Source organism: Rousettus aegyptiacus, unplaced genomic scaffold (assembly GCF_014176215.1).
Source record: "Rousettus aegyptiacus isolate mRouAeg1 unplaced genomic scaffold, mRouAeg1.p scaffold_m13_p_3, whole genome shotgun sequence".
Lineage (NCBI taxonomy): Eukaryota > Metazoa > Chordata > Mammalia > Chiroptera > Pteropodidae > Rousettus > Rousettus aegyptiacus.
Window position 1 is genome coordinate 126,249,824 of NW_023416306.1, and position 22,895 is coordinate 126,272,718.

The 22,895-nt window shown below is 31.5% G+C and overlaps 1 protein-coding gene and 2 pseudogenes across 6 annotated transcripts in view; all 3 read left to right on the top strand.

The window, feature by feature from the left end:
- The window catches only part of TCF12 (transcription factor 12), a 286,947-nt gene that overhangs the window by 36,828 nt on the left and 227,224 nt on the right, over positions 1 to 22,895 (top strand). The window lies entirely within an intron of this gene.
- Positions 352 to 470, top strand: LOC118600941 (annotated as a pseudogene).
- On the top strand, positions 4,328 to 4,446 carry LOC118601332 (annotated as a pseudogene).

The following is a 22,895-nucleotide window of genomic DNA, read 5'->3' on the forward strand; positions in this document are numbered from 1 at the left end:
GTTTATGTAAGCAGCATTATTCATAATAGCTAAAAAGTGAAAACAAACCAATGTTCAGCTGACGAATGTATAAAGTGTTGCATATCCATACAGTGGAGTATTATTCAGCCATAAACTAGAAGTACAACACTAATACATGTTACAATATGAATGAACCTTGAAAATATGGTAAAAGACTGCTTATTGTATGATCCATTTAAATAAAATGTCTAGAATAGGCAAATCTATAAAGATAGAAAGTAGATTAGTGGTTACCTGGACCTGAGGTGGAGGGCAAGGGAGAATGACTGTTAATGGGTGTGGGTTTCTTGGGGATGTTGTGTGGTGAAAATTTTTAAAATTAATAGTGGTGTCTACGGCCATGCTGCCCTGAACGTGCCTGATCTCGTCTGATCTCAGAAGCTAAGTAGGATCAGGCCTGGATAGTACTTGGATGGGAGACCACGTAGGAATACCCGGTGCTATAGGCATAAAAGGAATAAGTAAAAAAATAAAATAAAATTGATAGTGGTGATTCAATGCTTGCACAACTGCGAATTTAAGAAAAGTATTGAATTATTACTTTAAATATATGTGAATTGTGTGGTCTGTGAATTATATCTCTGTAGTTATCATAAAAGTGAGTTATCTATGCTCAGTGACTAATAATCGATTTTTTCCCCCACTACTAAAATGTCTATCCCATTCCTATACATTGCTGGTGAGAATGCAAATTACTGTAACTCTTTTGGAAGGGACTTTGGCAGAATATGGCAAAACTACATATGCATTTACTTTTTGACCCAGTATTCTACTTCCGAAAATTTACCCTGAAGATTTGTCTCCAGCAATACAGGAATACACACGGACAAGATTATTCGTTGTAGCATTATCCATAATTGCAAAATATTGGAAACAACTTAAATGTTAATACAGAAGAGAATGATTAAATAAGCTATGGTACCATCCACACAATGCAGGTATATAAAAGAATGAGGAAATTTCTACAAATTAATATGGAATGATTTTTAGGATTAAATGGTTGAGCTCCATAAGGAAAGTGCAAAAGAGCATCTTACATCTTGCTTGATGTAAGAAGGAAGGCAGCATACATATATAAATATACATATATCTGCAAATGAAATACAGGAAGGATAAACCAGAAACCACAAACACTGAGTGGGAACAGGGTGGAATGAATGAGGGATGAGAATGGGAATAACAGAATTGGAGGAGGTTGTGACATTATTGACTATAGCTTTTTGTATGGTTCTGACTTTTGGAACTATGTTAGTGTTTCACATTTAAAAGATTTATAAAGTTAGAGAAAAAACCAAAACTGAAAAAGGAATAAAACAAACAAATGAACTCAACTAACTTCAAATGAATCATATATTTACATGTGGGTCGGGGGACAAACTAACACAAATAACTTGTGCATACAATATTTGGACTATATGGCCTCAATTTGGAAGACAAAAAACTCAAAAAAAATATTGAACTTAGTGTGTAGGCTTTCCTTTTTTTGTGCAGGGCTATGGAATAGCAAATCTCAAATGACTGTACTTTCTGTGTATACCAGGATTGAGCAAATAGATAAATATTTTATGGGTAATGGAAGCCAGATTTCTTATTGTTGGAGGAGTTTTTAAATATGAAAAATGGGAAGCAAGAAAGAAGAAATCATTTAGTGTTCACTTGGAATCTGAAGAATTAATATAAAACTCATCTTTCTTCCTTCTGTGTATCTGTCCATCAGTCTAGTCTGTTCATTTATAGAAATAATTATAGATGAGACAGGTAGTTGCATGTATGTGAATATGTATATGAATGTATGTGTATATGTATATGTTAATTTATTTCATACTCTTCTATACCAACCCCTTATATGTATCTGCTTCCTAGTTGATTTTGGTCAATAAATTTATCGTTGGCCAAGCTTGTTAGGTAAGCTATTACAAAAAAATTTATTGAAGTGCTTTCTTTGATTTTGTAGTTTGGCCATATGTAAAATGTTATTTGTTAAATACATTTGCTCAAACATTAGACTTCTAGCTATTTAATTGTAAATAGTGGACCTCCTTGAAATATATTTGATTTAATTTTGTCAACATCTCTCCAAATTTGCCTTTAAAAATTTTTTACATTGTTGGTAAAATGTTAGTAAAGGGTCTCTTTTGACAAAAATTTTTAGCTTATGTGCAAATGGAAAGCAACATATCTGTAGCTATCTTTTGTGATTTAATAGATTAAGTTTATTTTAACATTGGGATTTATGTACCAACATGTAGCTAATGGCCATGATATAATAATAATTAGGATATAGTGACAGGTCATTTAAAATATTAGTAATCAAGATGCTTTTATCTATAGTTGACAAAATGTAGGCTAAAGCAAGAATTAAAGCTGTATTGGAGTCGTTGAATTTGCTACTAAACCCTACATTAAAAAATATGTAATTATAATTATACTCCTATGCTCTTATTTAATTATACTTCTATACTTTAGGAAAGAATATATGTGTGAATTGTGGGTATTTCAATAATTGTTAATTATGTAATAATTGAATTTTCTTTTGATGATTTTAAACTATTAGAATCTTAAGAAAATTGAATTACCTAAAAAAGTCTGCCTAGCTTTATAACCTGTGTGAATATGTTAAAAAATAAAATATTTTAGTAACTAAAAATCTTTTTGTTTATTATTCCAGACAACTGGAATTGCAAGTAACTGTTTTATTAAAAATTAAAGTTTTAAAAACCATTTTCTTTACATCTAAATTGAGGTCTCTGCACAGTATTTCACACTAAAAGTAATCAGAGATACTTGGAAAATATAGCTGGTTTCATAATTGAGCTGTGAAATGTACAAGCTAAGTCTTGAACATCTTGTCATACCAGATAATAAGAATTGAGCATTTATCCTGCCTTTCCTATAAGAACTATATCATTGGGCAACTACATAGTAGATGAAAGGAAGTTTATTTTTATAGAATTATTATTTTTATAGAACCGTCTAGCAAGTGAGAAAGGAATTGTAAAATTAGAATATCACCATTTTGTAAGTCCTAATAAATTAATGAGTGGAAGTATGAACATCATAGATAATAATGCTACCAGAGAAAGACAGCTGGAACATTTGTCTCCTGATACAAGACAAAATGCCACCCGTGAAGTAGTCTTGCCCCCTCTCCCCCCCAAAAGAATTGAACCTCAGTCTGATTAAGCATCTAAATTAAACTGTTAACTTATAGAAAAATACAGAAGACGAAAATGTTAACTAACAGGAAGAAGACATAATCAGAAAAATCCAGACTGTAAGGAATGCTATAGAACAACCTATTAATTTATCCCCCCCTCCCAGTCTCAAAGCAAAAGCGTGAGGGGACACATTTTAAAATTTAAATTAATTAAAATTAAATTAAAAATTCAGATTCTTATTTGCACTAGTCACATTTCAGGTTCTCCACAGCTGTGTTGGACAGTGTAGATATAGAAATTTCCATGATTACAGAATGTTCTTTTGGGTAGGTATTTAAGTTTCTTAGGGCTTTTCTAGCAAAGTATCAGAAACTGAGTGCCTTAAAATAACAGAAATTTATTCTCTGACAGTTCTAGAGGCCAAAATTTTAAGATCATGGTGTTGGCAGGACCACATTCCCTCTGAGGGCTCTAGGGCAATATCCTTTAATTCCTCTCCCAGCTTCTGGTGTCACCGTGATATTTTCCGGTTTGTGGAAGCATACCTCCATTTCTGCCTTCATCGTCACATAGTCTTTTCTCCTGTGTCTCTGTGTCACAAATTGCTCTTCTCTCATAAAGACACCAGTCATTGGATTTAAGGTCCACTCTAAATCCAAAATGACCTTATCTTGAGATTCTTAGTTACCTCTACAAAGACCCTGTTTCTAAATAAGGTTATATTCACAGGTTCTGTGTGTTAGGACATAAACGTCATTTTGCAGGGAGGCACATTTTTAACCCACTCAACATTAAACAGCGGTACTAAAAATTAAGAGATTTAAGAGATGTATCAAACAGTTGCAGTGTCTGGACTTTATTTGGATCCTGATGAAAACATTATAAATTTAAAATTATGAGATCATTGAACATTTGAACCCTGGATATTTATATTAAAGAATTTTTGTTAACTGTTTTACATGTAATAATGGTATTATAATTATATATAAAGAAAGAGCCTTTATCTTTTAGAGGTACAGTGATACTTAACAGTTGAGATGAAGTGATACATTGGAGGTTCTTCAAAATATACTTGAATGAGGAAGTGAGTAGGGTTTTAGATCAGAGCTTGTAAGCTACTGCTCATTTAGCTTGCATACTGTTTTTAAAAATAAAGCCATGTTACCCTGAACAAGCCCGATCCCATCTGATCTCGGAAGCCAAGCAGGGTCGGGCCTGGTTAGTACTTGGATGGGAGACCACCTAGGAAGACCAGGTGTTGTAGATGTAAAAAGTAGATGAGGGATTGTAAGATGACAAGGTCCTTGCTATCTGTGAGGTCAACCAAGGGTTGCCTCATCTAAAAAAAAAAAAAAAATTAAAAGAAATTAAAAAATAAAAATAAAGAGTTATTGGAAAACAGGCACACCCATTTATTTACACATGGCCTATGGCTGCTTTGCAATGCAGAGGCAGAACTGAATAATTGGAATAGAGACCCATTGGTCAACACAAACTTAAATATTTACTCTATGGCATTTTACTGAAAAGGTTTCTTGACCCCTGTAGAGATGAAACAAGGTATACCATTAAGTGATAATAGCAAAAGCTTTCTTCTTTTTACATGGTTGAAATTTGCCAATGTTAAATTATCTGAAAAATAATAGTGGACTCTCTGATTTTAGAGTAAGAAAGAACTGAGTATAAAAAGAGAAAATCAAAGGGAAATATGAAAAATTTTTAGTCTATAAAAAATTCTATTTTCTGTAACATTTCTTAAAAGTCTGAAATGGATGTGGTAAGATAACATTTATTAAATCTGGGTGGTAGATACATTATTATATTTTATATTTGTATGCTAAAAAACATTTTCAATTTAAAAAAGCAAAACTCTGTTGTAAATCTAAGTTAAAATGTGTAAGGGCAAACTACACATTTGGGAAAGTATTTGCAATACATTTACTAGCCCCAGTACATATGCAGCCACTATAAATCATAAAGAACGAAATTTCTGTTACAAAAATTAGAAAAGAACATATGATATTTTCTAAAGAAAGGCAAGTGGACAAGGTATATATGGGGAAAATGGTTTTAAAAAAGAGAAAGAGACCATAATCAGAAAATGGTTAATTAAAAAAATTAGGATTAAAGTTATATCTATATATATACACACAGAGAGTAAACTGTGTATATATGTAGAGTTGTTTGTGGCTTTATTGTATTTTGTGTATATTTAGTTAATTGTTTTGAATATAATATTTTAGAGTAAGCTAAAGTTTTTAAAGTTCAGCAATAGCAAAGGAGTAATCTTTTTAGTAATTGAGTTTATTGGTTAATTATTAGAAATTTCCATTCATATATATGTATGTTTAACATCTTATGTATACTGATTGTTGAGATACTTGTCTAAAGGTTCTTAAACTTTAGCACACATCAGAATCACTTAGAACAGTGGTCCCCAACCTTTTTGGCGCCAGAGTCTGGTACTCCTATGATAGTCTTAATGCTTGATCTGAGGTGGAGCTGAGCTGTGATGCTAGCGCTGGGAATCAGCTGCAAATACAGATGAAGCTTCGCTGCTTGCCCGCTGCTCACTTCCTGTTGTGTGGCCTGGTTCCTAACAGGCCACAGACTAGTACTGGTTCATAGCCCTGGGGGATTGGGGACCCTTGACCTAGAGGGCTAGTTAAAACATAGACTGCTTGACCCCATTCCCAGAGTTTTTGATTCAGTGGTTTTGGAATTGGGCAGAGTATTTACGTTTCTAACAAGTTCCCCTGTGATCTGATTCTTCTCATTGAGGGACCACATTTTGATAAACCAATGCTCTACAATTTTTTTTTTTTTTAAAGGAAAGAAAAGGTATATGAATGTAAAGCAACTAAAATCTGTCTTTGATGCACAGGAAGTTATTCTCATTTTGGTTTATGATCAGTTAAATGTTTATGAAAAAACATTCATTTTATAGAGAATCATTTGGAATCTTAAGCTTTGTGTTTGTAACCTGCACAGCTTTGATACATAGGTGATGATTTAATTGATTCAGGCTTAGTTTTTTTTTTTAACTAGAACTGGGCTCTTTGTAGTATATCGAGTAGCAGTGTTATTTAGATGAATGAAAATGAACTTAGAGTAAGTCAAAATAGTGAAAAGAACAAGTGATATAAAGAAAAAATTTGATTCTGCTAATATAAAATGAAGCAGGCAGAACAAAATATGTATTTTTAGGGAAACATATTTGGTAAAATTATTTTTAAAAGCAAGGGAATAATAAAGCTAAATTCAGCATTGTTACCACCCAGGGAGGAGTATTTATATTTCATTATTTGTCTATAGCGTACACATATGATATGAATATTCTTTTTAATATTCACTAAGAAATACTAAAAGCAAAGTGCTCCATTTCTTTCATAGAAAAAAATTTTTATGAAGAATATAGCTTCCTTAGGCTCTTTAGTCAGGGCTGCTGAATACCGTAGGCCAGCACTGTCTGATAGAATTTTGGCATTGATGAGCGCGTTTTTTAATATGTGCTGTCAAATATGGCTAATAAGCACTTGAAATGTGGCTAGTGCCACTGTAAAACTGATTTTTTAATCTTAATTATTTAAAATTAATATTTAAATAGGCATGTGTGGCTGATGTCTACCGTATTAGACAGTATAACTCTAGGCAGTTTAAGACATAGGTTATCTCTTGTGTTATTAATTATTAATTCTCTTACAGAATATGCAGTGTTTGGTTTGCTGACATTTTGCTTAATCTCTGATTTTTTATTATTCTTGTCTCCTGCTTCTGCTTCTTATGTATGGTGGTAGCAGTTTGATTTATAGGCATACTTCATTTAATTGTGCTCCACTTTATTGCACTGCCAAATATGTTATTTACAAATTGGAGGCAAGACCCTCCACCAGCAAAAAGATTGTGACTTTATATTGTTGCTTGCTTTATTTTGGTAATCTGAAACTGAACCTGAGGTATGCCTTTACTCACTTCTTGACCCTTCTAAAATTGAGTCTTCAGGATCAGCTACTGGACTAAAGTTTATTGAAAGCATAGTAATATTTTACTGATAATATTACTTGAAATTTTTATAAAATCATATTTTTTGTATGTCAGTTTTATTTGATTTTTTTTTACTTAATTTAAATATTTCTCCCATTGGCTTTTGAATCCTCAAAATTCTTTTTATTTAATTTGGTTTATACTTTAAGTCATTCAGTAAGTATTGCTTGCTTGTTGTGAACCGTACATTCCTGAGAAATTGAGAATGATAGAGAAAATAGACTGACTTATGCTGTGAGTATATTTGGAAGTATCTTTTGGAAGCAAAATGTCCCTAACAGAAACACATTGGATAGTCATGGCGGAATGAGAGTAAGAAAGTGTACTACTGGGAGGGGACCAATAGAAAATGTTTATATATTTCTACTTTGTTATGTTGTCACTTGATGGTAATAGAAATTGTGTATCAAAGTTCTTAGCAGTGATCCAAAGTTCTTAGCTTTCTGTATATTGTGAATTCTTAATTTGCAAAAATTATATTTGAAAAACATTTGTACTTGTAATATATAAAGAACTTATACCAAAAAAAGACAATACTTTTTTTTTTTTTTAAAAAAAGGACAAAGGATCTAAATAGGCCCTCCATCAAAGAAGATATATGAATGGCCAGCAATACTTGTAAACATATTCATTGTCATTAACATTGTTATTGGAGACATGAACATTAAAACCACAACAAGATATTTAGCACACTGATTAGAATGGCTAAGGTAAAAAAACCCAAAAACCAAGTGATAATACCAAATGTTGGTGAGAATGTGGAGCAACTAGAACTCTCATATATTGCAAGTGGAAATGAAAAATGATGTATCCACCCTGGAAAACAGTTTAGTATTTTCTTATAAACTCAAACATACACTTATATGACCCAATATTCCTGCTCCCTGGAATTTATCCAAGAAAAATGAAAACATATGCACATAGAATTTTTTTCCAGAATGTTTATAGTGGCCTTATTCATAATACTAACTGTGAAACAACCTAAATATTTATCAACTGTTGGATAAATTTTAAAAATTATACCACAATACGGATATATCACATCCATATAGAGGAAAACTACTCAGCATCAACAAGGGACAAATTATTGATACATGCATACATAGTTGAATCTTGAAAGCATCAAGCAAGTGAAAAAAGATGTATGTGAGTTTATCTACACAAAACTTGTTTATCTTAGTGATTCTTATATTTTTTTCTGCTACCTAGGTGATGGGTATTGACTTTAATTTTAATATACTAACTCATGATGTTATAGCTTTATTCTTCATCCTGGGTTGCTAGTTTATTATAGTACTAGGTGTTTTCTAAATGTCTGAAACCTGTCATGTGGTGCTTAGAAGAACATTTTTAGAGTTTCACAGTTATCTGCATATAGTTGCTAATCAGAATCTCAGGAGTATGTAGTTTGTGGAAAATTAAAATAGCTGTTATAGTACATGGTTGCAAAAAAAAGGACTCATGTAGGCTGGTTCAAGTAAAGATACTTAAATCTCAGAAGTCCAATTTGAAAACAAATACAGTTAGGTTTTGTAGGAATTAAAAAATAGAAACTGAGTCTGTTTTCTCTGTCCTTTATGGGCCATAGTCTTTTGATTCAGCAGGTTCCTAGGTGCTATTTGCCTTTTGCTCTTCTTTTTACAGATGAGCTTCCTTTAGTTATTTATTACTTTGCCTAAATTCACAAGACCTACAGCTTAAGCACTATCTTTCTGTCTGCCTCTTGAGTCCAGTTTGCAAGAGAGAACATTTGGTGATTAATACACCCAGGGATTGACTAGTCTTAGATTGACTGCTCACGTCTCATTAAGTAGGGGTTAGGGACATGATTGTTGTTAACTGGTACAAACATGGCTGCCTAGGTCTGCCCTTTTAACTGGGACTGTGAGTGAGGGTTCTGTATATGTGTATTATAAAAGTAATTAAATGAATTCATGTAATAAGTTATTTTAGTTACTTTTATCCATGTTCATTAACAGACTTTTTGAGCACCTATTATAAAAAGATAGTGTCAGGTGATGGTGCTACAAAGTTGGCTAGGCTAGAGGAAGGTATAATCTTTGCCCGCAAGGAATTGTAGTCTTAGCGAGAGTGTCACATAAACAATAATGCAGTGCAATGATAATAAGCAGGTAATTCTAATACAAGTAGTCTACTTAATAGTCATACCAAATAAGGGCTCAGAGTTGGATTTCTATTCCCAAGACAATGTGGCCTTGACTAGTTGCTTAAAATATCAGAGTACCAGTCGTTAAAGTGAGAGTGATATGCAGCTTCACTGTATCACCCCAGATAATGTACATGGAAGTGTCATATAAAAATGTGAAGTCTAACAAAAGTATTATAATTATTGTATTAGACTGTTTCATTGCCTTCAATTCTAGTGTAATCTTTATTTTCGAAAGACTGTAATTTCTCTTACTCTTTCACCCTGGGAGGATATATCATCTTCTTGATCTTTCCTTTCTTTTCATGTAGACATAAATTTTGCTGTGAGTTTTAACTGTATTGTCTTTTTTTATATTACTTATTGCTCTCTTAATTCTTCTACTAGGTTCTTTGACATTTTATTTGGTTCTTTTCTTGTCTCGCCATTCTGGTTGTTTTTACTTTTAAAATTGTTTGAACTTTAATACAAATATTTGAAGCTGTAATTTTATATGCAAGTATTCGTATATATATTTCTAATAAGTTGCTTTGCTTTTAAAACTAAAATTGATTTTATTGGTATTGTTTTGTATTAACTTAAGTTTATATTGGTTTACCATTTTTAAATGTTTAGTCTGGAGTAAAGGTGCCTGTTACTTGTATGATTGTGGATCTATGTATTTTTGCCCCCAGTTCAACTACAGGTTTTGTTGTTTAGAAGCCAGTTATTTGGTGCTTTCAAATTACATTGCTTTATGAAGTTAATTATGTTGGGAAACCTGAAAACGATTATTTCGTTTCTCAGTTGAGGCAAATACATGCTGCTGGCTCTAAGTCACGTAGTATTAAATAAAATACTCACATTTGGATGACTGCTTTATTGAATGTACCCCACTTAATTTTTCTGTCAGTACTTTACATTAAGACAGCCATCATCAAAATTAGCTCTTCAAAAAGGTGGCTGACAAATATATATTAATTATATACTATATGTATCTTGTGTAATGAGTAGTAAGTGTAGTTATGGATTCTGGACTTTAAAAATGGCATTCATATAGTGATTTGGAAGAAAGCATATATATTAATTTTACATTTCAGATTATATTTTCAACATTGCCAAAGCAGTGTACACACACTCAGAGAAACGTATACATAAAGTTTAAAAATGTAAATAAGCAAAAAAAATAACACCATTCCCACCACCTAGAGATGATACTGTTAATACTTTAGTATATGTTCTTTCAGATATTTTCCTATGTAAAATGTATATACATATTAGTTTTTTCCTAAAATTATACTATTGTTCATGTCATTTTAGTATATGCTTTTTTTTAGTTAACAATCATGTAAGCAGATCTTTATCTAATACCTGATTTATACTCACATTTTTTCAATTTTCCAAAAAATACTTGTCGTTGATCTCTCCAAACCTGGTCCAATACTAGATGACTCATTGCATTTGGCAATTACCTCTTAAGTGTTTTTAAGTCTAGCAAGCCCCTCCCTTCACCTTTTTCTTGACCATGAGTTTTGATTAGACCTTGTCTTTTGTTTTGCACATGTATTTTTTTGTGGTGGGGAGGGGATATGCCTGGTTGCTTCCTCTTGGTGCTCATTGGCTTATTCCTCCATACCTTGTATCTTTTTTTCCTCAGCTCTCTATATCTTATATTTTAAGTAAGTGTATAATTTTAAATCTAGCGAAATTATAAATACCCCTCCAATTAATCTTTCAACCACATCAGTATGGTAAGTAAAAGTTTTGAATGACTTTAATCCTCATTTTTCTTTTAGCTCAAAGACTAGAAAAGAAAACTGAATTTTCATAGATTACCTATGTATACATTTCTTAATTTAGGGTAAACTAATAAAAAGAGGAAATCTAGGTTTATTTATATCCACAAATAGTACTTGAGTATAAATTCAAGTTATCACCAGAGTTTTCTTTCAAAACATTTAAAGCATTTAAATTAATACTTCTTAAAAAATAATGTGAAAAAGGTGCAATGCTCAGGCATTCGCATACCTTACCTTGTATTACTGTAACCATTATTGATCAAATTATAAAGTTTTAATCAAAGGACCAAGTCTTAACATTTACATCTCCATATGTTTCAGGTTCTGGAAATGCATATTGCCTAGTGCAAAATGTTTTAATGATTATTTAAGAAAATGGATTCCTGTGAGATATCATGTTCTGGTATATTACTTATTTGGAGTCTGCCACGTCTTATTTTTCTTCGTAATTGGGAAAGTGCTGATAGACTGTCATACTAAACTTTAAAATGAAGTTGTCCATCCACAAACTGCCAAAACATGGAAATATGAGTAGCTGTATCTGAAAACATACAAAGTATGAACCTCGAAGGTTATTTTTCTGGAAACACCATTGGTGATTTTACAGTTGTGGAATTCGACTTTGTGGGTAAAACAGGTTTTGGGGACTAAAATTGCAAACCTGAGTCCTTATATATTTTTATATTTATTAACCCAAAAAAATAAAGACAACTAAACAAAAATAATTTATGAACATTTTACAAATTTCATATTATATGAGCATCATGCAATTAATTTCTGTTTCTTGGCCTTGATTATTATAAACATTTTGGGATTCCCTCCCCTTAAGTTTCAGTGGTGTAGTTATATTAATTTTTATGTCACGCAAATTGAGTAGTTTTGTGTTTTTTATTCAGGAGCTTACTACCTTTCTTCATTATTTTTTTTTCATAATGTATATACATAATTTTTTTAACATTTTATTTTTTTATTTTCCCCCTCTCTTCTGATAAACTACCTTTCTGATATTACTTTTCAAGAATAATTGATGCCTGCTCCATTCCCATTATGTATCCAGAAACAGACTTGTATATGTGAGCAAGAAAAAAAGCTTTGGAAAATCTTCACTTATTCAGTGATTTTTTTCTGATCCTTTACTGTGCTTTTCAAAATCAAGGCAGGAGCATAACTGAGCTCCCTGACTTGGATCAGGGTATTCTTTTCATATCTAAATTCCCTTCCACAAAGGAGTCCTCTTTCTAAGGCCTGGTTTTAATTTCCTTTCCTAAGCCTGAATTACAAAAACCTCTGTAACTACTTGGTCATCTGTTTTGCCTCTATATTATGTATTTTAAAATAATTTTTAGGTACCTCATTTTTAAAATAAGATTCACTTGAATAACTGAATTTGAATCTCTTAGTTGAGGTAAATGCAGTTAGAAATGATTCTACATGTACATAATTAATTGTCCATTAGAAGGTAAGGAGAGTTTATGGTTTAGAAAATGTGTGTGTATATTTCTATGTACTATATTAATATGTTGAAGTAAAGAGTGATCTTGATTTTTCAAGTTATAAAAACAGTATTACAGGAACAAAACAAAAGGAGAATTTCTCCCATCTAACTTAATCTTAATTAAGCAGTTTAATTTATTTAAACTGATTTTTTAGTGGTTTTCTCCAGAAATGTAGATTTTTCTTCATACCCATGATTTAAATGATTTACCCAGTTATACTGCTCAGTAGTAGAACAGATCGCCCTCATCTATTTTGGTTATTGGCTCCCAGCATCTGTAGAATATGATATTATTTTAGAAAGTAAGGGATAAAAAGGGCACCTGTGCTAACAGCAGCTGTGTTGGGAGGTTGCCTAGTCTACCAAAAATTCTTGCTATTTCATAGCCCTTCTACCCAAGTCCAATTCAGGAAATATTTATTGAACATCATTCATTTGTATTTGAGCATTCTTAGTGGTTTGGGTTGGCTTCAAATTGGAACACTGACTGTTGTGGAGGAAGTTAATCTTAGTACAGGGAGGGCATAATGAGCAGAATGATAGGAAGGAATATGGGGTGTTGGTAGGAAAGGAGGTAAGGTATAAGTCCCTCCCCCCGCCCTCACCCCTGCACATGGGCAGAGCTCAGAATACAGTGATTTCAGTTAATGTTTTGGAAACATCTCTCTTCTAATCCTCCTGAATGTTGACTTGGAAACTTTTGGCTTGGAAGATAGTTCTTTCAAGAGAAAGTGTGGGCATTACAGCTTGTTATTTTTAAAAAAAATACTCATTCATGGCCTTTAGCACATTTTTACCCATGATACTAGTAAGCGAGAAGCATGAAAACGATTGTCTACTTCTAGATCTATTTCTTTTGTTCCACTATCTATGCTCCTGGGTCATTTCAAAGTTTATTCCCACCCTATAAATTCTCATAGTGTTGATTTCAAAAACCAAGAGAAAGGAAAAGGCAGAGGCCAGATTTAAGTGAATAGAGGGGGTAGTGGCAAGGAAAGCTGGAAAAGCCAGGCCAAGTATTAATCCAATGTTTACACAGTAACAGGAGTGATTTCTTTATGTGGTTAGTAAATATTCTATAATGGAACTTTCTGAAAAGAAAGTTCTGAAATTATTTGAAAAGTGGCAGTATAAATTAAATAACTATTAAGCTTTCCAAGGAGACAGTTTTGAAGAAGAATATAGTCTTAGTATAAGTATTGACGTGCTTATTTAGAAAAGAATTAGTCTTGTTACAGATCATTTTAAATGGTTTAAAATAGCCAGTGAGTGGAACAGCTGTTGATTGCAATTTATGATTCCATGATGAGGTACAGAATTCTTGGTCCAGTTTTCAAGATCAAACTGTTTTCTGTGCCTTTAATTTTAGCTACCATTTAAGTCAAACACTTTGGAACTTTTGAGGTCTCAGAAGTAAAGTAAAGAGATGAGAGTATGACTGGTTTAGTAAAAATAAAAGTTGGTTCATGTATTAAAAGTTAGTCAGGTATTATACATTCTAATAGCATCTGAAAGAAAATTGAAGCTTCTAGTGTTTATGAGATGGAAGCTCAAAAAACAGACCTTTCTGCTTCTAATACAGTAATTACACAACTACAGTCTGGCTTGTGAAAAAGGAAGAGGAAAAAAGCTAGCTAAATAGACCCAGGTCAGTTCATTTACCTGTAAGATATTCTTTTCATAGGAAGATCATGGTGTAAACTGAGTGGAAATAGACTGGGAGACACTACTTGTAGCTATATTTTCAGAACCTCATGGTTATATTATTGTATAAATTATGTAATCTTTCTTTGAAGGTACTTTTCTTTACCCAGGTAATAGTAGGCTCTGGGTTCTTTATCATTAAAAAGTTTTCAAAGGATAACAAAAACAACAGAGACAAAGCAAATCAGACTTCAAGTTCAGCCAGCTACAGCCAGGGCTATTGTATAAATAATCAGTTGAAATAAAGCTCACAAAGCTAAAAGCTTGATTTTTATAGGAAGGGTTTGCGTTGGAGCTATCGGTAAAATGATGGATTAGAATGAAATTCTCATAATACACACCAAGATTAAAAGACTAAATTATCATTAGAAAACTTCCATTTTCATAGGATGTCTTATTTCTTTAATCGCTTCACCATGGATTTTGTTGATTGTTTTAATCTTTTATCCTTTGTATTCTCTTTTATGTTTTATCTTGTAATATTTAAAAAATATTAAAAGATAATGAGAATTTTTAATGAAATCATTTTATAGGCAGTTTACAGGAATATTCTTTTTTTCTGAAAACAAGGTATACATGTAATATAATCAAAGCTTTTAAATAAGTTTATTTTATTTCTTGTATGGGAAATATCCTTAGTTTCATACTTTTCAAATTATAGTGTTATGTATTATTTCACACATATTCTTAACATGTGTTTACCCTCAAACTGTTCCTTTTTTTAAATACTCAAGTATATTCATAGATACTACCCAATGTTTGAAACATAATCACTTTTATAATTATACATTTATTCTTCAGTCATAGAAATAATAGTTTGTGTTACTGCTGAAGCTCACCTGATTTCCCCCCGTCAGATGCTTAAAGTGATGATTTACCAAAATAAAATAGCCTAAATACTTTTTTAATTCATTACATTTATTTATACCTTCAATAAATGTTTTAGAATGTTTTCTATTTTTGCCTTTCCAAAGAAAAGGTAAGAATCCTTTCTCATGTTAAGTTTTTCATTAGTTTGTCATGGTAGTATGACAGTTATGAAGCATAATAATATCTCAATTTCAGGGGTTGCATTATTTTATTTAGACTGTTGGATTAATGGGTAGACTCAGAGTTGCACACCCTATTCTTAGGGTCTCTCCTGCAGCTGCTATAAGTAAATTGATTGAGTAATAGAATTCTCTCTGAAGGACTAAATCAAATCTGGTGTTAGGTTATGATGGCAGAGTACAGATTAAAAATTCTCAAAAGACTAATTCCTACATGTTTTCTGGATTTCTTATCAAGTGTGATCAACTAGAAAGAAAAGCTGTAAGCCTGTATAATATCGAGTGCATTTTAAAGTAGCAAATAGTTTAAAAAGTAAAAATCCCAATCTCAATAAACAATATCTAATTGAATACCTACAATATTTCTAGATCTGTGTGGGAACCTTTGAAGACTATTAAGATACGGTTTTTGCCCTTCAGGAAATTATGGTTCTTTTTGAAGAGACAATGTTAATAGTTATGAAAGAATTTAAATTTAGGAGCTTTAGAGTAACTGACATGAAAATGGTAAAAATGAAATGTTAGTATTCGAAGCTATTGATCATGTGGTTTTGACTTGAGCTTAAACATCAAAGGATATGTAAGATTTGTTCCATTTATTTTAGGTAACAGCAGACCGAGTTACTTTTCTAGGACCACTTCGTAAATCTTATGCTAGTCCTAGAATTTTAGGTTCCAGAGAGAATAATATTTGGTTAGGGAGCTGTCCATTTCAAAATAGTTTAATGTTAGCTCACTTTTAAAAAATAAGTTTTATTATCTTTCCCTGTGTGTGTGTGTGTGTGTGTGTGTGTGTATTCTTCTGTACCTTTGCTTATGCTGTGCCCTCTGTTCATGATGCCTTTCTCTGACACGTTGGTCTTTAGCACCCTCTCAGCTCCTGCATATCCTACTCCACATTCCTGTGGCAGCCAGATAGTTGTCATCTCATTTATGAACATGACTTTCAGTTTTAGTCTACTTCTCATTTTTGTAAGATTTTCTTCACTCTGCCGGTCATGTTTGACTCTTCTCTCTCACATTTGTGGTTTTCTTGAGGATAGATATTATTTATATATGTATTTGGGATGCCTAGCATAATGCTGAGGACATAGTAGATAGTAGCTAAATTATTGAATTACCTAAATTCTCAATATTCAGAATTAGAAGTTAGTTTTTGACGTTTGCAGAGGATTAGGCTATGACGTGATCATCACTTTCATAGATTAATCTAGAGTTAGAGCTACAAGTCCTCATCTTTCTGTATTTTCAGTAATAAAGAAATTCAGGGCTAATGGTAATTCATCTAACAACATGAACTTGCAAAAATAATTTGATAAGACTGAATTCATTAGTTTACCGAAATAATAAGCTTTCAACAGTAGATTTTTAAAAAAGTAAGTTTACTTTTATGTATAGGGTTTACTAATTCTAAATTTAGATGTAATTTATTCATTTGGCAAATATTTATTGAATGTCTGCTAAGTTTCAGGCACTCATGTAGGCTTTGGAGATGCAGTGGTGAGCAAGACCCATATAAGTTCATAGAGCTTATTAAAAAACGAAAAGAATAAAGATGGTTAAACATGAATATAATGAATTATTCAAAATTTTAAGCTTCTTTGGCTGATATAACTAAATTAAGTTTATATTATCACCTTTTATATGTCTAATTTAGTTAAAGTGTTATAAACAAGGTTTAAACATATAGGTAATTTTGAAATTTTTATTGATTTTTGATGGCAATTACTTCCGATATAGATGTAATGATAGACTTCCATGAAATCTGTAGCTAGCCTGTTGAATTGGAGCTGGTTCATCTTGTCATCTTGCAGTGGCTTAATAACTTTTATTTACCTTTGTGAATGAAATAGCGGAATCATTCGGTTTCAGACAAATTTAATAAAATTAACCTCAGTAAATATTAAAACACATTACTGCTTTTAAATATTATTACATTTTTTTTTTAAAAAAACCTTATATCTACACCTCGATTATGTATAACATGCTTTAATGTTTCAAGGAAGAAGGATGCTTTCTGTGAAGAAAACATTTAGTGGAATCTTCTTGACTAGTGATTTAAGTTGATTTAATTCAAACAAATTCTGTATCTGAGGGATAAATAGTTGCTCATCTAATCTAAAAAGTAACTGCTAATTAAAAAGTCATTTATATTCTGTCTTATATTATCTGATTATCTTAAAGTAGATATGGATTCTGAATTATCTTTGGGATAAACTTCTGGGTAGCTAGTAAATATGTTGTAGGTGTTTGATAGTCCGAGATTAAAATATGTAACATTTATACAAATTTATTATATAAAGTGACTGTAGAGTGACTGTAGAGTACGAAGGTCAAATGTATTAGAAAGCAAGCTCGAAACATTTTGTTATTAATATAAGTTCGTTATTATCAGAAATAATAGTAGCATTGAGAATATGGGATATTCTTAAGATTAAAAAGTCCTGATTTAAATATTTAAAATGTTAATATGTATTCATCCCTTTCCTGTTACTTCTGTCCCCCACAGTTGCTTTTGGGTTGCTGCTGCTGTCTGTAGTCCAGAGTAAGCCCCCCCCTTTTTTTTTTTTTTTTTTTTTTGCAAAAGGGAGGTTAATAAGCATTAAAGAGAGGAGTTAAAGACAGTAACCTTATTGTGGGTTCTTCCCTCACTCCCTCTACCCCTCTTCTTTCTAACTTATAGAAGATTGAAATTAGTGAAAGTTGTAGAGGAAAGCAGACAAATTATATAAACTTTACATTTTTAAATATAAAAGTATTACTCCACAGTTTCTTAGCCTCAAACCTTGAGATTGGATTTGCTTTAGAATCCAGAATTTCTTGAATTTTAAAAACTGAATTAGTGATACGTACTTTATTTTGTAACATTCCCCAGAGGACTCTATGGCAGAACCTTATAATCAAATACATCAGTATTTCTGAGTTGTAATATATTAACATGCACATTGAGTGGGATAAATTAGAACTATAATTATCCTCATTTCAGTTCAGGTCAGGTTTTACAATTTAAGTAAGTTATGTTAAACTTCAGTTTTCAAAATTCTTTGGTTTTTAGAATTTTTGAATCCATATGGAACTGTCCCTCTTTTTTCTTCAGTGTTCCCAAGGTTCTGTAGAACCTATTCCTATGAAGAAAGGAAGATATACTGTTTATTTTTTTGATCTTTATGAACTATATGTGTTAAGATGATGATGATGATGATGTATGTGTGTATGTGTATAAACACATTTATACAATATACATACATACATACACCTACCTGTATATACACAGATTTAGGGAAGTGTGAGTGCGTGTTGATGTGTAAAAGCATGCATGTGAGAACGTGAGAGGTGTGTGTGTTTGTGTGTGTGAATGGGGGGGATGGAGAGTGGTGAACATGGTCCATTTAGTTGTTTCATCTTTGTGCTAGCTCTGATTTGGTTACTAACATGGTGTGAAATAAAACCTTAATTCAGTTTCACAGCTTTGTTAGCACTTGTGCTTATCACTAACAAATCTCTTGACAGGTATAAAATCTAGAAATTCTGTGTAAAATTACAATCAGAACATTCTATGTGTCATACAAAATAACAGTAGAAAAATTATACAGTAATGACAGAATATGGCTTAAGCTACTGTTTTACTAAACTTAAGTGAATATGAAATGATTTTGGTGGTATATAGGCGCCCAAAGAAGCCATTTCACATTGCCTGTTTAATAATTAGCGCATGGACTGTGGTTCAAGACAGGAAATGAAGAATAACTGAGCCAATTGAAATGGTAATAGGAATTTAGGTAAGCAGAAACATGATACAAATTAGAAATAGGCCAGGGCATTGGAGATTAACACCTTCCTATTATGAAAAATCTCATGAGATCTGAAATGGCCACAGGAGGCTTGCATTTTTGTTTGTGAGAAGCTTTGAAAAATACTCAGGCTTTAATGTTGCTTAACTGTGTTAGTACTGTAAATGTGATAGAAATTACGTTTCTTTCCACTCACATGTAAAAACTAAATGTCAGGCTCCAAATCAGTCAAATGAAATGAACTCTTGGGTTGGAATGCTATATTTCCTTTATAAATATAAAAATCTTTAGTATTTTCTAAGTTAAATATAAGGTCCCAGATCTTTACAAATATAACTGTATGAGAAGATACCTTGTTATACACTTCCAGTGCTGCTTTGATGCTTTTTCTCTAACCTTTTTGTTCTTTGCTGACAACAGCAAGTGTGTGTACTTTGTGAGGTCAGTATGTGCTGATTCCTGCAAGAAGAAAGATCTTAGGAAGTAAGCTTAGACGTTGTGAAGAGGAAGCACAAAGAATGAGGCAATTCAATGAGGAGTATTGCAAATGATTATTTAAAAGTGTGAGTCAGAAGCCAAATTAATAATACTTCCCCTGAGTCTACCAATTTTCAAATGTATATGTCATAGTTTATTTTGGTTTACCTGGTTAGTTTATTCAGATATGTAGATGATAGCAAATTGACGTTATCAAATTTTCCTCTTTTTTATACCAAAAAGCTAAATAAGTATGCTTATGGCTGTAGTTCTTGTCTCCAAAAAAATCTACTAATAAACTGGATCCCTGTAATTTAAAGTTATAAAATAGATGGTGTTTAGTGAGGAAAAGATCATCCTTATCCCATGATGTCTACTTAGTTAAATCTATCTTTTATTTTTCCTTTTAGGACACCAAGGCTTATGAATTCTACTGTAACCTGTTTAATTCTAAATAATTATTGTTCTGTTTAAATGAGCTCAATAACTTAAAAGTTATTTCTTTAAATAATAGAATTTAGAACTTAAGTGTAAAACAGGATCAACTATGAAGCTGAGGGAATTTCAGTTAGGAGATTTTTATTTTTTATTAAACAGTATGTTTTGAAGAGTGGGGAAAAAGGGAAGAGGAACATTTTGAAATTATCCCAACAGTTTTCGATCTTTTGTTATGTTAGCTTTTTGTGATGCTAGAGATGACTGTAATTTGACACTTGAAATCTGAAAGATTTGTGTATTATATGATTCACATACTGCTGTGTTTTTCACATAAATTCTTTACAGAAACAGTTTTAAAAACACACAGCATGAGAAGAGGATTATATTTATTCTATAGGACTTGGAAACTGACCTATGTTCTAAAAAGATAAAAAGCATGGTTTATTTAAAATTATAAATTAATTTCCTTCCATTACTGCTTACATTTCAGTTTTTTAGGTTTAGTAATGTTAACTAAACAATATGTTGACAGAACCAGAGAATAAAATTGAGCTTGTGTTGCTAAATAAAATGTAAATGCTACTTTTTAAAATAAAACTTTACCCTTATAGACTGTTATGTATGATCTGTGTGTTTCATGAGGAAATGTTGATTAAGTAGTTTCCATTTTGGTATTACAGTATGTCCTGTTGTAAGTTGCTGACTGTGGAAAAATCTTCTAAGTCAAAAAAGCAGCTCAGCTTAAAGCCCTAGTATTTATTATGGCAGAAACCAGAAATAGAAATCTACCAGCAATTTTATAATCTATTGAATTCCTGATGTCTTTTGGGGGTAAATTAGTTTTAAAGGTTTTTAAAAAGAGGCTGTTTTCTGTAGAACTGAGTCACTTTGTTTATCCTTATACAGAGTATTTTTCACTTGATTTACTAAATTACACGTGTGCAGATTTTTTTAAAAAAGAAGCCTTAACCTAAAGCGACAAAATTGTCTCTGTTTAGTGTATTTGTGAGGGGTGTTAATCTATAATATAGGCTAATTAAATACAATTCTGACAAGATTTGTTTATATGTAATACTTAGCAGGATAGACATTTTGTATGAAACAAAAAGTCTTCAAGATCTGTTTTCTGTTAAATAAGTATCTTGTCTTTGCATTTTTTTGAGAATATTTGACTATCCTTGGTAACTGAATCTGAATTTGTAATATTAGTCTACTTAAGTAAGATAAGTTTTTGAGGATAAGGCCAATTCTTGAATTTTGATGTCTACTTGCAAAAGTCCAGTAATTCAGCATTAAGTGAGATGAAGTCTTTGCCTGAAAATTATTACTAATAGGGCTGTGGAGTGTGGTCTGTATCTTCTAAATAAATGTTTTAAGGTTTTTATTGCTTCGGTCATCAAGAGGAAAGGGAGACTAAGAAAACTCTTGCAGCTGCTATTTTATCTGAAGTTAAGACTAGTCAGTATTTAGTAGCTGTGGAATCTTTATTATTTTGCAATAGCTTTAGTACATGGCACGATCAATAAGTTTTACTTTTAAAACATTTTAATGATAATAAATTTTTTTTTTTTTTTTACCAATTAACACTCTATTATAAAGAGAACAGAATATGAGTGACACTTGGATAGAAAAGCTGTTGTTTGTACTCTGATATGTATTACTCTAATTTAAATTTGTGGTTTGAGAGAATTAAATTTGGACTTTAACATCATTCAGAAGTAAGACCTACATGCATTTTCAAGATAAACCCGAGAGATAAACCATGAAGCAAAGACTGGTTTTTGTTTCAGAACACTGAGAAGATATGACTTTTAAATGCCTTCTACACATTCAAAGTAAACCTCTCATTTATCAAGTTAGAGTTAAATTAGTCATAATGATATATGATATATATATATATTAGTATGTTGTCTCATGTTTACAAAGTTAATAGTGTACTTCAAAATGATAGCTAAAGCATATCAGCATTATTTTTAATAAAAAATAATAAAAGGAACAAAAGAAAATTAAAATACTGTACATGAAAACTACCACAGCTGTTTAATTGTACCTTAGTCCTAGCAGAATACATGTCTGATTTTTTAATAGTAACATTTTCTGTCAAAACTATATTTTTGTTTGAACTGTTTATTGACTGGTAATAAGAAGTTGTATTGTTCAGTATGACTTTAAATGTTAATGCTATGGTTATAAAGTGTGGAGTAGGCGTAGAATATATTTATGGTTTTTGTCACATTTTTTACTATGTTTTGAAAGAAAAACTGAAGCTAAGAGGAATATAGTAGACAACTAAAATTCGAATTGAACTTCAAACTGTATTAAATATCTTGTGATATGCCTGAACATTAATTTCAAAGTAGTGACCTTGAGAGTCCAGATTAACAACTCTGACTTCTGATAAAAGAGGTCTTTCTCATTGTTATATATGATGAAAGATGTAAAAATACCATTTTAATTCTTAGCAGTTTGATTTATAGATAATGGTGAATACCAAAGTGTTACTGGACCTGTATGTCAGTAACCACATAACTACAATTCAGGTCACAAAAATATTTTTGGTCTATATTTTCTTATAAGTTTGCACTATAATCTTTCATAACTATTTCCTGATTATTACAATGATATACTCACTTATGAAAATTTGGAAAGAACATAAAAAAGATTGAAAATAACATTTACAAAGATTAGTTAACTATATATTGACATTTTGATGTTGATTTCCTTCCTCCCTTTTTCATGTGTTTATATTATATATTATGTATGTTTATATCAG